General features: G+C 42.5%; 1 protein-coding gene across 2 annotated transcripts in view; it reads left to right on the top strand.

Annotated features, from left to right (window-relative positions):
• The first annotated feature begins 7,711 nt into the window (after positions 1-7,711).
• LOC121075455 (contactin-3-like) overlaps positions 7,712-13,718 on the top strand; it is a 97,447-nt gene continuing 91,440 nt past the window's right edge. Inside the window, exons 1-2 of one of the 2 annotated variants that reach the window (XM_040568755.1) lie at positions 7,712-8,376; positions 13,691-13,702. The gene's annotated coding sequence lies outside the window, so the exon portion shown is untranslated. The remainder of the gene's footprint in view (positions 8,377-13,690; positions 13,703-13,718) is intronic. The other variant, XM_040568753.1, reaches the window with a different exon arrangement.

The raw sequence follows: 13,718 nt of genomic DNA, 5'->3' as shown, positions 1-13,718 counted from the left end.
CACACTATTACGTTCATCTATGACAGGGCCATTTTACAATGCCTTAACATTGTAAATAGTCCTTTTTATACTTAAAATTTCTTAAGTAATTAGTCTACTTATGTTTCATGTTGAAAATAACACAGCCTTCAAATGTGACTAAAGCATAGTCCACAAAAGATAATGAATAATAATAACAATTTAAAAAAAAAAAAAAAAGTTGGTTTTGGCACTCTTTTAATACATCTGGAAAGGTATTTCTTTTTCATTTTTCATTATTTCTTTTACGCCAGTAGAGGGCACAACTGTTTAAATCACATGCATTTCATATGCAGTGTACCATACTAAAGGCAATATAAAAATTCATAAAAAAGTAAAATACACATCTATTTTCAGTAATGAACACTTAGTGGAGTTTGACTGCATTATCAGCAACTGCTAATAGGAAAGAAAAAGGTTATTTAAATGATTTTGTATGCTAGAACTGCAAGAGTGTTTGGGTGTTTCTGCAGTTCACCAGCATAAAGCAATGTTTAGGCCAATGGGATTAAAAGAAAGAAGGATAAAGATACAGTAGTGCACTGATTAGAATAAAAACAATATTAGTCTGAAACCATAAAACATGAATTAACTGCTTGTAAATACTAGGCATTAGAAGGTCTGGGATTTTTGTATTCAAATTTCATATATAAATTTGGCAAACTTTATTAAAAAAAAAATCTGTCATGGGAAATCAGTTCTTGGGCTAATTTTTTGTTGTATTATTCCATCTGACATCCATGTAATGGGAATGAGAGAGGAGTTAAAACCATGGGTTTAAAAATGACAAAAGAACAGTTCTACGTTTTATGCATATCTCGTGGTAGTCTCATTCCAGTGCTTATTTTTGGAAGGGCTTTGAAAAATCCTCAATTCAATAGATGAACGGCTTACCTAAAATTGTAAAGGAACAATTAATTAACAGAAAGAGTATCTAGTAGGAAAAGGTTTTTTAAAAATACAGGAAAAAAAAAAAAAAGCAGGAACTTATTTTCCTCTACTTTCTGAGCAACGTCTGCCAATTTTTGAAGATAACTATGTGCAAGATTTCAGTGGACAGAAAGCCTAATATAGGATTTATTCTAACCCTGAAGTTACTCTGTTTCACCCAACCACCACATCGGTGTCAAAAACTTTGGCAAAATTATTAAAGAACATGGGAAACCGTGGCTTGAGTCATTGTTTGTGACAAAGTCACAGGAAGGATCAACACGGCTAAAAGTGCCAAGACCCCACCAACCCATGCTGAGAAAGGTGCTGGCTGAACCTTTCAGCACGATGCCAGGAACTGAGTCAGAGACCCCTGGGTCTGCAGTGAGCTTAGAAGGGATAATAAGAATAATATATCGATGGAGAGTGAGCAATGCATGTACTAGAAAACAGCTAGCCTTAGCAGGGACTCTGCAAACTTTTCAAAGTCATTTTTGAGTTTGTGAACCTCTTCCCTTCATAATTTAAAACTGATTCTTTTTGTCTTGTCGCTCATTTTTGCTGATGTGCTGCAGCTGAAAAGCAGATTTTCTAGTGCCTGCAGTTCCTCTTACAATGTTCCGTGTAACTAAATTGAGCAGTAGAATAGGTTAGAGTTAGCAATTGCATCCTTAATAAGTGTTCCAACATCTCCAAATCCCTCTCAGTCTTCAGATCAGGTGTCTCTACAAGGTAGAGCTACAAGGACTTTCCAAACATTAGCTTGAAAACAATGAGAAACAGCCGGCTGGGGACTTCTTCCCTCCTGGACCGCTCTTTATCGGTGCAGTGACACCGTGCAAACACAACTTAATGACTTTGGGTGATTAAGTATAAAGTCAATTGGAAACTGCAATTGTTGGACATTGTAGTCGTAGATATTACCCATGTGAAAAATGACAAGTTTAAAATAGGTACATGCAAATGCTAATTTGAGGGTTTGATTTCCATTCGTATTTGGAGGTGTGCTGGTTGGACGGCAATGTCATCCTTACATGTTTCTAATGCAATTCCCATAATTTGTTTGGGACTTCTAGACAAAAATCTTAGCAACTTCAATGCTCTCAGACTCTTCCTTTTTATTTTAGAATTTTCTAAGGATTTTTAAATTTGCTTTCAGTATGTTAAAGTCCAAAACTACCCTCATGCTGAGACGCAATAACATTTTGGTTGGAGGTCATTAATACACTATTTTCCTTATTGTTTCTGTTTGAAGTGCACTTGCACGGAGACATTTGTATTCATTACAGATGAGGAGCCTTCTCATCAGGGTATTTATAGACTTCAAAATTATTAGTACTGATTTAGGAAAGTATTCTAGAGCAAGACAGGAATTAAAGCATATGTTTTCATAGCGATGAACGTAGATACTGACTGAAGTACTTCACTGAACTGAAGTTCTTTGGACACTTTTTCATCTTGTTTGTCATTCAGGTATGCCATTTCTCCTTTTGTTTTATTTTTTCATAGGTCAGCATTATTTATGTTTGTGTTTTTACCTGCCTGCATCTGATCCTGCTGACAAAGTTTAGGATTAAGTGCCCTTACCCTTATGTTTGGGTTGCCTGCGCTAACTCATGAATGAAACTGCGTGGTATTAAAACCTGAATCTACATCATCATATTAAAATTTGAAAAGTCAGATGATTTTAAAGTTCTACGTACAGAAGTACACTGCTGGAGCACCACTCCATGGTTGCATGGAGGATGCATGCAAGAAATAAGAAATATCAGCTGACAGGTGCGATGCTAAAAGCATTTCCTTGTATTTGGGTGGCACGGCGACTGCCTTGAATTTCCCATCTGGAACTGGAAGCTTTGGGGGTGACTAAAATTCAGCTTTACATTAGAAATAAATATTGTCCATTACAGAGCTAACTTTACAAATATGTATCCTTTGAAGTTCTGTTGAGTATAATGACAAATCACGGTCACACTAAGAAGGGAAGGAGGAGCAGCCAACTGTTTTCTTCACTCCCCCGGCACGATCACATTTCCAAATGCTTTTAGGGGGTATTTCTTTGCTGCTCAAAAATTTACTAACCACATTTTTACTGGCATTGGCTGCCTCTGTTTTGGTTTCTGTCTCCCAGCCCTTAACAGCAGACTCAGAGTGGTGTTTGAATGCATTTAAGCTCTGGGTGTGGGAGCTCCTTGGGACTCGGTGAACAAAACATCTGACTTCCCCAATAAACTCTGCTGCATTCCTGGTAAAATTAAAACATCTAATTTAGAGGATGTTCTATATTTAGTAAACTGTTGAACAGTACATCAGGCAATTTGTTTGAACAAAGGATGGCAGGGGTTGTGGGAATATAATTTTGTGTTTAATTCTATTTGATTAAGAAAGATACACAGCCTGTCCTTTAGCTGTTAGGACAGCCATAAAATGTCTTTGCCTTCTGCTGACTTGCTAGCCAGGCCTCCAGGCATCAGGCTTGTTTCTGCGTAGCATTTCAGCTCAAGGTTGCCAGTTAGTACATAAAGATAAGAACAGATCCATTGCATTTTAATAGATCAAAAAATCAGGCAACAGTACAGTGAAAATAACTTGATATATAGGGAAGTAACTGTATTTTAATGCCTAGTAGCTGCAGATGTTCAGACTACTGTAATGCTATTAAAATGAGTATCTATTAATATACAAATATTTCAGTGACACAAAACCAGAGACAACAGAAACCTGAACTAAAAACAAAACTAAAATTGCCTCTTTATTGGAATTAGCCTTCAATCACTTATTCATTTCTAATGGGAAAAAGCCTGTACATCTGAAAATATCATGCTCTCACACATTTCTCCCTCCCATAATTCATAGACTGCTTTTATGCCTCCGTCCACCTATACGTGAAATCATTTCACCATTTTAATTTTCTCTCTCTGTGATTTCAAGATATTGTATATCAGTTTCCACTCAGAGGGCACTTAACCTTCCTATTACCATTTTCTTTCTGTCTCATGCTCTCCAATACAATAACACATAATTCACTTTCTTTTATCAGTTTTGTATTAGTCACTGTGGTCTGATCTAGGTTCTGGCCGCATTAAGGAAATTTGCATCCATATAACAACATCGCTCTGGTTATTACACCAGCGTAAACCTTTAATGCATATAGTCTGCGTCAGGACAAAGTGAGGCTTTCAGTGCTGCCGTTTAATCCCATCACATAATTAATTTCCTCAATGCAGACAGGGCCTCTCGTTAGCCTCCTCCTCCCAGTCTTTCCCCCTGCTGCTCCAAACACCAGTTGCGCTCTGCTTTTATTAGCACAAGCGGGAGCTCATGGTGACAGTGAAATGGAATTTTTAAGATACTGGTGATTTGATCAATTGCATTTGATGCCAAAATAAGTGTTCCCATTGACTTCAGTGAAATTGGGCTAGACTGCTGCTGGATGCTTCTAAAAACACTCCTTTTTATCACAACGCCTCCTAGACCTGTGGACAGCAGGATTATACAAAACGGTGATAAAATACGGATGGCCATGGGCATGGGGAGCGTGTCTGATGCTGGTGTCAGTGTTAGCCACACCAACGCTGTGAAATGACGGGAGCAAGGACACGAGAGAATGCCGCTTATCACCCATCACTGCCACAACAGGGAGTCTCCCTGTGCCTCGAGGAACTGGCAGACTATCTTGTGAGGTACCCATGCAAAATACCATCTAGTTACTACATTTGACCTTGGCCTTGAAAAAATGCATAATCCATTAACTGTGCCTGCAGAGCAAGGCCTCAGGTAAATTGATATCAATGTTGGCTTAAGAAGAGAAGCATTTAAAAATTAGAATGATTGGATTTACATTAAACGTATTTTTAAACAAGGTCCCATAAGTACCACTGGAAAAAGCAGATTTCATATGCCTTTAACTGCATCCAAAGCGTCATATAATTTTGTCTATATATTTTGATTACTGACGTTGCTATGCCTGAAAGCGTGTTTGGAAAATGAAGGTTAAAATAACCCTTATACCGAGAAAGACAGAAAACTAAATTTTCAACTTCTTTTTTTTTTTTTAATAATATTCTATTGTCTGGTAGTCATTTCAGACTCAAGGAATTGATTTATCTGCCTCCAAAGAAAGAGACAGTGGTGATTCTGGTCAGTGGTAAGACCAGAGCAATGGTCCATCAAATCATGTTGACTATACATCCCATGTTGACAACATCCTTGAGGTCTTTTGCAAAACAAGTTCAGTTTAAGCTTGAGGTGAATTAGTTGGTGTTTCTGCCAGTGGATAAGAGAGTCTTTGAAAACGAAAACGTCTAGGAGACAAGGTATGATTGATTTTTTTTTTTTTTTCTGGAGGAAATTATGGTGGATCTGAGCCTACTTATTACTGGTGGCTAAATTCCCATCAAAAACTTGGAAAAAAATATCGGTTGTCAAAGCAGACAGCAGACAACAGCAGTGCACAAAACAGTTATATAGGCAACCCATGTGCTGAAAGCATGTGAACATGGTGAGAAGCACTACTTGAAAGTAGACACAGCAACTACAGCAGTGGCAGAGAGCGGTGTGTGGGGTGCAGCCAGGGGGAGCAGGGGTGCTCAGCTGGTGGTTCTCCTCTGTGCCAACTGACACCAGGATGGAGACGGTTAAGTTGGGTCTTCCAAGTAGATTATTAATTATTAATAGGGAACTTTCTTAGCTGATTTACTTAAATATCATATTCATTTATCTGCTTATACCCATACCATGCTCATAAATTAAAGTGTTTTTTTTTCTTCACTTTAGTCCTTAGGAAGCATTAATTAGATAACACTACAGCAGAAGCATCCCTGTTCTTCTCATATAATTTGAGACATGCTGACAGTGATGTTTGAATGACAAGTGGAAATGAGAAGAAATCATTAGGCTAGAAGTAGCGTGAGACATTCAATTAAGTTGTTATTATTGAACACATATTACAGCAGCGTCCAGAAGACCCAGATGGCAGAAGGGTACCATAGTATCAGGTGCTGTGTGAAAACATGCCATCTAGCCTCAGAGAGTTTAATGGCTGCAAACTGATTATCCTCACTAAGTATACGGTGATATTGCAAGTTTGCAGTGTTTCATGAAACGTTTAATATAGGAAAAAATACTTACTAAATGACTATTTCAAATACTACAAAATAAGTGAGAGAAAGAGTGCTTTATTTCCTCTTTTACTTGTATTCCCAAAGGTTAGAGTCATCTCTTTGACCTCACAATCTCCCAAAGTGCCTGTCTGGCAAACTTCAAGAAACCTGCATCTTCTATATATATTGGTACCCATGATAGGGTTTTGAAGTCCTTTATTTAAATAAATACTGAAACTGAAATATATATATATATATTAGTAGGCCAAGGCAGTCAAAATGTGGGGCTGGGTTGGAGGTGGACAAGGATACTGGGCAAGGCAAACTGCATTCTCCAAGTTTTAATGACGAGTGTGGTCAGTCAAGCATAAAAATACTGGCCAGCCTTCCCGTGCTGGTGTCTGGCACAGCTAAAACTAATATTTCTGAGTTGAGAACCATGCTTTAGGGCCGAGACCTTGTCAGATCTCAGAAAGCCAAGTGAATCGGTGTAGTGAATACATTCACAGGAGACCTCTGAGGAAGCTGGATCTGCAGAGGCCTACCTCCGGCATTTCAGGCTCTGCTTCCAGGTCCACGTTCAGTCAATGCACCAAGGAGGTGACCACGGCCACCGTGGTGCTCCCTGCGCTAGGGTGTGCTGGAAAGCTAACGCTTGGCCCTCATCCTGTGATGAGACTTTGTGTAATAATAATAATATATAAAAAAAGGAAATATTCAAGGCAAAACCCCAAGTGGTGTTTCAGACATGAGGTGGAGTTTCCGTACTTTAATCCGTCAGCTGACATATGGTACCAGACCGAGTACGTGCTCCTGCTCGGTGCCAATGCTGAGCTGAACCGTGTTAGTCTGAGACTTGGTGCTCAGCTTGTGAACGGTAGCTCGTTAAATCACATTTACTGCATCATCTCTATGAGTCCTTTGTGATTGTGCTCTGCCAATTAAAAATGCATTTTGTAGTGTTTTCGAGATAATTTATTTTTCAACATCGTTCCTCAGACCAACTACATATTTCTTTACAGAAGTGGCTGCATTTCATTGCTGGACATGACATAATTATAGGCTCCTGCATTGGCAGAAGGGCAAAGGTGGTCTCCTCAGGTCCCCCCAGAGAGGGCTCCCCATCAGCCTGGCCCAGCAGACGCTTTGTCTAGCTCGTCCTTGTCCCAGACATGAGGCCACTGTCTCCCAGTTAGCACACTTCAATGTTTCACCTTACGGGCAAACAGAGGGGCAAACTTAAATCCCAGCTGTTGAAGAAGCTAAGTTTTCTTCTTGTCCTTCCTCTGGACAACCGGAGGGCCATGTATTGCCGCCCTGCCTAGAAGGCCAAGCCCTTCCCGTCCCTCACACCCAGCAGCCTTGCTGTGGTATTGCAGCTTCTTCCAGGCCGCCATGGAGGCCAACCGCATGGTGGACCTCACCCTGTGTTGGGATCCTGGAAGGTAACAGAGGTTTTGGGGAACTTAGTGCTGTTATGTAACGGGCTGATAGGAATTCTGCTCAGGCTTAATTACAGCAACACAGCTATAACACTGCGATCAGCTGGAGCCAGACTCAATAAAATCTCCATCCGGCTCCTGCACGGAGACCTACACGAACCTGATTCTTTGCCTGGGCTCCCAGCCCAGAAATTAGATGAAGTTTTTTATTTAAGCTCCTGTGTCAACCTCCTTCGTAACCACCCTGCCTGAGGTGCAGCGAAACTGCGGGGGGAGAGGTGGCTGCGGGAGGAGCCGTGCCCGCTGCCCGGGCTGAAGGCAGCCAAGCCCTCATACAACCCTCCTGCCACTACCCGGCTCCATTTTGGCACCGGTGCCTTTCTGCCCCCCTCACAACGTCTCCTGGTGCCCCAGGTCCACCTCGCCCTGCCTGGGTTCCGCCTCCCCTCAGGCCCAGGAGCCCGGTGGCGGTGGGCGGGGAGCCGTGGCCGTGCCCGCCCCGCTCCGCCCCGCTCACCGCCCCAGCCGAGGCACCGGGCGCTGCGGGAGCCGCAGGATCGCGGCGGGGAGGGCGACGGCTGTGTGGCTCCGTGGCCGGGAGGGAAGGGAAGGCGAGAGGGCGGCTGTAACTTGGCGGAACAAAGTTGGGGAGGCTCGCACGGAGGGTAGCGAGCGCCTGGGGGCAGCCCCTCGGCGGGCGCCCTCCGCTCCCCGGGAGCTGCGAGCCGCTGCCGGGACCACCCGGGGCGTTCGTGCCTCTTGCACCCGGAGCCGCTAACCCCGGCCGGAGGGATTGCGGCTCTAAACTGCGCTTCTCCGGCTTTGCTTCTGCTGATACCAGCCCGAAACACACCGACGAGAGTACGCGAGCCGCTCCGAGGTCAGTGATCACGCTGGCGCGTTGGGCTAAAAGCAACCGGGCTGCCGCTGTTCGGGCACCCTTGGGGTTCGGCCGGAGAACTTTTCCATCCGGCAGGAGCAGGGCTGTGCCGTGCCGTGCCGTGCTCCACGCTAAGTTCCTGCGGCGGTGGCTGCGGGCTGGCCCCGGGCTGCCCCCCTGCCGGCTGAGCCCCCCGGGAGCCGCTGCCCCTCCGGAGCTCCGTGGGTGCTGTTGGGGTCGTACCGCCCTGGGGTGCCCGCTGCCGGTGTCCCCGGGGTCGCTGCTGGGTGACCTTGTTGCCACCAAACGCGGTGCCAGGCTGGGATTAACCCAAGCCCCATCCCTGCTGTATTGCGCACCGCTGAGAGCGGCCAGCCCAGGTGGGAAATGGTCCAGCCACAGCTTTGGGTGCAGCCTTGATTACCTTGCTAATGACACGGCAATTATTTTGTGTGTGTGCCATACTGATTTCAGCTGCCTTCAAAGTGTTTGCTTGACCCAAGGGGAGTTATTTTTATTATGAAGTGCCAAAAAAAAAAAAAAAATCTTACAAAGACGAGTAAACTCTTTAAACTACGGACAGCTGTATTTTGCAAGAGAAACTTGAAGTATAGCTTAAGCTGCATGCTGAGTTTGTCCAGTGATATGCTCTTCGCTTTTTTAAATATACGTGGGAAGTTGTGAACAAGATACTGAAATTAATGGCAATGCTGAGCTAACTTTTAAGAGTTAAATGCATGTTGCTACTCCGTGTGCGTCAATTATTCCTAGCATGTTATTTACTATGCAAGAGACTTTCCGTAATTAACTAGCAAAGGAATTTATGAGAGCATCAGGGGGAGAACAGTGTAGTAAATGCATACAATTCATACCAAAAACACTGCCAATCGGATGGGGGGACTGCAGTTTAAAGGTGCGTTTTGTCCTGTGATTCTTCTGGGCTGCAGGCTCTCTGTTTCCCCGCGTACAGTCGCTTCCCTTGCTCATCAGTCACCCTACAGGCTTTGTAGTATTTCTGCTCCTCCGTGTTCTTGCTCTCAGCATTGCCTTGTGCTGGGAACAGGCTGTGGGCTTTCTGAGCCAAAAGCGTCAGTGTTTCCTGCTCTGTTAGGAGAGAGGAGGTGTAACTCACTGCCACAGCTGTGCTCTCAGGGCTGAGGACGTGCAGGATGGTGCTGGCTGCCTTGGTCCAGCCTTGGGTTTGTGGGTGCTCCCCTAACGAACAGAGCGACGGGGAGGAGCTGCCAAAGGAGCCTGCAGCTCAGCACTGTGGGTGTCAGGGGAAGCGAGATGAGATCGTAACTCCGTGTATCTTAAGGCTCTGGCAACACGCAGCAGTTACTTAATTAATGCTTGAGTGGAACCCGTGCATCTGGCGTAACCTGCTGGTGGCTGGAGGTAGGCTGGGTTCGGGTCCGTGTGGTGGGAAGGCTGGAGAGAGCTGCTGGTAGAAGATGGGGATTTGGGTGGGCTGGTGGAGTCCTGCTCCAGATCACTCTTTAGGGTCTCCAGTGCCTGGAGCTCCTGCAAACTGGATTGATTTTTGTTTTGTTCCTTTGTGGTGGAGACTGATTCTTATAAGTGGCATAAGCCTATAGTCTTATATGCATGAAATTGATGATCAGGGGCTATTTTGATACCAGAAATGTTATACTTGAACTGCTATCCGGAAACAAGATTTTTCACTATTCTGGAACAAAGAAAAACAAATGTTGTGTGCTGCTGTTATCTGTGAGAAGCTAGAAAGCCTGCTGAGAGAGGGAAGAAGTTATTAGTGCTGAGGAATGACTGCAGCTAGTGCTGAGTATGCTTCTTGGGTACGAAAAAGACTTTGGTTGAATTAAGAAATAATTGCAAGATTTACTAAAAATTGAGAAACATGGGTACTCTGTTCATCAGTAAAGTTTGCGTTTTAGTTTTCATCCTTCTTGGTGCTGACTTTGTCACATAGGTCTGTCTTGTTCTGACATCAAATATGTAGTCTTCTAGTTCATATTTAAAAATTAGTGAACAGTGGATTAGAGTGGACTAAGATGCAAATGTGAATGAATTCCAGCTGAACACTACTAAAATCACAGGTGACTGTACAGGATATGATTTCTTCAAGAGATGGTTGTGATGAATGCATTGCTTAAGCCTGTGTTGTACGTGGGTGGTGTCCAGGTGGGCTAAGTGTCAAGATACTTTGAAATCAGCTTTGTTTAAAGAAGTTCAGAAACTTAACTGTCTTGGTTCTTCAGGATAGTTTCCATGGCATGCTCAGTCTCTGGAAATGAAGGAGCAGAAGGCTTGTTTTGATGCTCGTGCTCCAAAAAATTGCACTGTTGCTGCATCCTTAATGAAACATCTGCAGTGACAGTAAGTCCTTTTCCAGGTCTTTTTTGCAGCTCTACAACTTAAATTTCCCTCAGAGACAGCCTCTTGCAGCCAAAATAGGGAAAGATCAGCCGGTGATTATACCAATTAAAAACAATTAAAATGCAGAAACATGAACCTGATAGAGCTGCAGTCTTCTCTTGCGCTAACATCTTCACCTTTCATTTAGCGAAGCTATTTAAAGTCACAGCCCCAGCTTCTCCATGCAGATTTGGATATCCAGATTTTATAGCATGTGGTGTAGGAGAAGACATTAGAGGAGAAATTTAAAGAATCATTGGCGATACCTTTTTGTGCCTCTGACACAGACGAAAATCAGCTCCAAGCTGATGGTGGTAGGTGGATGGCCTTTGCAACAGAAATCTATCCAGGAGGGTTTGGATAACTAAAATGGAGGGGAAACAATGATTTGACTGCAGTCAACTGAAACTTTACTGTATGTGGATTTTTAGCATGCCGTGTAATGCAAAGAAAAGAGGTCCTAATACAGACTGAAGGCAAGTGGCAGAAGTTCAAAAAATTCTTATGGATTCTTAGGCTTGTTCTTGGTTGAATGAAGCAAGAAAGGTGGTGGCGGCTGTTGGTGAAATAATGTAGATAGTTGGTCTTTTTGTGTCAAGCTAAAATATGCATATTGAAATCTGGGCTCAGAAAAGACATTAAAAGTTAGCTCATAAATTATACAGCAGTGGTATTATTTGAAAGAGACATTAGTTTCATACTTTTGAAGTAGCACTCTTTTAATGTAAGAAAGTATAATATTATTCCTTAAAATCAGCGAAATAGTTCAGTGAGTTTCATGCATTAAGGTGCAAGTTCACAGCATAAATATCTGGTTTGCTCTGAGGTACTTTCAAAGCAATAGGTTAGGTTTATTTTCTGGAAGTATTAAGTGTTGTCATCAGATAACACTTGACTAACTCCAGATAGTCAAGTTGACGCTTATGGTTATGAAGACTATGCTTCTGAAATTAAATGGTTGGCTGAATTGTCATTTTTCCTGAGCTGTCATGTTACCTTCTTTGCGTTGTCTGGAAGTTGTCTTGTAGCTGAACCCCAACACTGCAAAAAAATTGGGATCTCTCACCATTGGAGCGCAGCTCAATAGCAATGTGGCTTCAGATCTGCGCACACAGGCAGGTGAATAACTGCAAAAATGCCGTGGGGGTTGTTTTCCTCTTCATTTAAGTGACTGTTCCTTCTGGTGAGGTTCGGTGATGGGCAGAGGGCAGTTTTGAGGTTATTACTTAGGAAAACGCACACTTAAACATTCAATTACAACGAAAAAAATTCTTGAACGTTACTGTAGTTTAACAGTTTGAGTTTTATTGAAAATCCACGGTTAAATCCAGGTTACTCTGCCATTTTCATTTAAGCTGAGCTGTAGGGGGCCACCCTCCATTAATTATATTAAAAAAAAAAAAAGCTTTTTCTCCTTATTCCTGTCTTCAGCATACTAACTTATATTAATAATAATAAAAAAAAAAAGTATTCCTCTAGCTCTGCTGAAATCACAGTGCCATGTTCCCAATTTGGGGAGTATGTTGCGGTTCAATAGGCCTTGACAATTCTGAACAGTATTATCGCTCAACATATTTTGGTCTTTCATGAAATTTAAAATATAATAAATTACAGCTGTTTGTAGCTGTAAGCCTGTATTTGGAGTAAATTGGTGAGGAAAATGAACTAGTTTTCCCCAAGCTGACTTAATGTAAAGCATGGCCAGCGTCCCTCTCGCCTGTGCTGAGGTCAGAACAATCATTTTCAGTGTTTTGCACTACTTGACTACATAAGGAGCAATCCAGTCTAATCCAATCCAGAGCAGGTCAGTGAATGATAAATTCTGTTTAGCTTACAAGCATACTGATGTTCACAGTTCATTTACAGAAAAATCATGCATCTCCGCTTTTGAAGACGCTTCATTTGTTGAAATCGGCTTCTCTTGGAATTCAAAGTAAGATGTGAGATGAAAAATACTGTTTTAATGCCATACTACTGTGGAGATATTTTGCATGGAGAAACTGTGAAATCAGGCTCTTACGCTTCATACAGAAGCCGTAATTTCTGAATATAACCAAATAGTTTAATTTCATCCTGGCTTGAAGTAAGGCTTATGCAGTCACCTAGACATGCTTCTATCTTGCTGGTCTCTTTCAGCTAAAAAGCTCAAAGGTGGTCTGCTCCTTAAATGATAGAAACAAGGTCTCATCTTTGCTACCCAGCCACTTACTGGAGGTGCAGAGTCAGGGAACTAAAGGTTTTCTGATTAGAGACAGCTGGTGGCAATGCCAGGGAGTGACCCTTGGTGGGTCTGATCTTGCATACACAGGTGCAGGGGTGCAACACTCACCTGGGTGATGGGGCTGTGTTGGTAAAAACCTACCTCTGCAGAAATGTGAGTCTTTGCATCCAGAGCCCATGACTTAAATGTCAGCGCTTACAAAAATAACTTCTTTCTTCGTTTAAATAGTAACTTTTTTGTCACTTACAAGTACAGGGCAGGTCAGCGTGTGCCCAAAGGACTGCGAGTGAAGCCCACTGCTGCATCGTGTGTTATTTAACATCTCTGTCAGTGTGGGGTTTAAATGATAATGAAACAAAAAGGCTTTACATGTGTGGATGTTTTTTACAACGTTCCGAGTTTTGTTTTTTTAAATATATTTATCTATAAGGCTGTTCCACTGAGTTTTCTGTCTGCAGTCAACTATTTTGTTGCAGGAAATTGTTCCTTACAAGAAGACCAGAGGGTATTTTTAAATAGAATATCAATTGCAGCAATTATTTAAAACTATTTTAAAACAGCATGATTTATAAATGTGATAGTATGAAAACTGTGGGATGATGATTATCCAGATAATTATTGCATGTTATCAAAGTACTGCAGGTCTGAAGGTGGGATTTCTTCTGGTATTTCCACGGTTACTGAAGAGAGCTGTGTTAAGAACCTTCCCTACCTCCTGCTAGCGGATA

Source organism: Cygnus olor, chromosome 10 (assembly GCF_009769625.2).
Source record: "Cygnus olor isolate bCygOlo1 chromosome 10, bCygOlo1.pri.v2, whole genome shotgun sequence".
Classification (NCBI taxonomy): Eukaryota; Metazoa; Chordata; class Aves; order Anseriformes; family Anatidae; genus Cygnus; species Cygnus olor.
The sequence above is the reverse complement of the archived record's forward strand: the minus strand, read 5'-3'. Positions and strand labels throughout refer to the sequence as shown.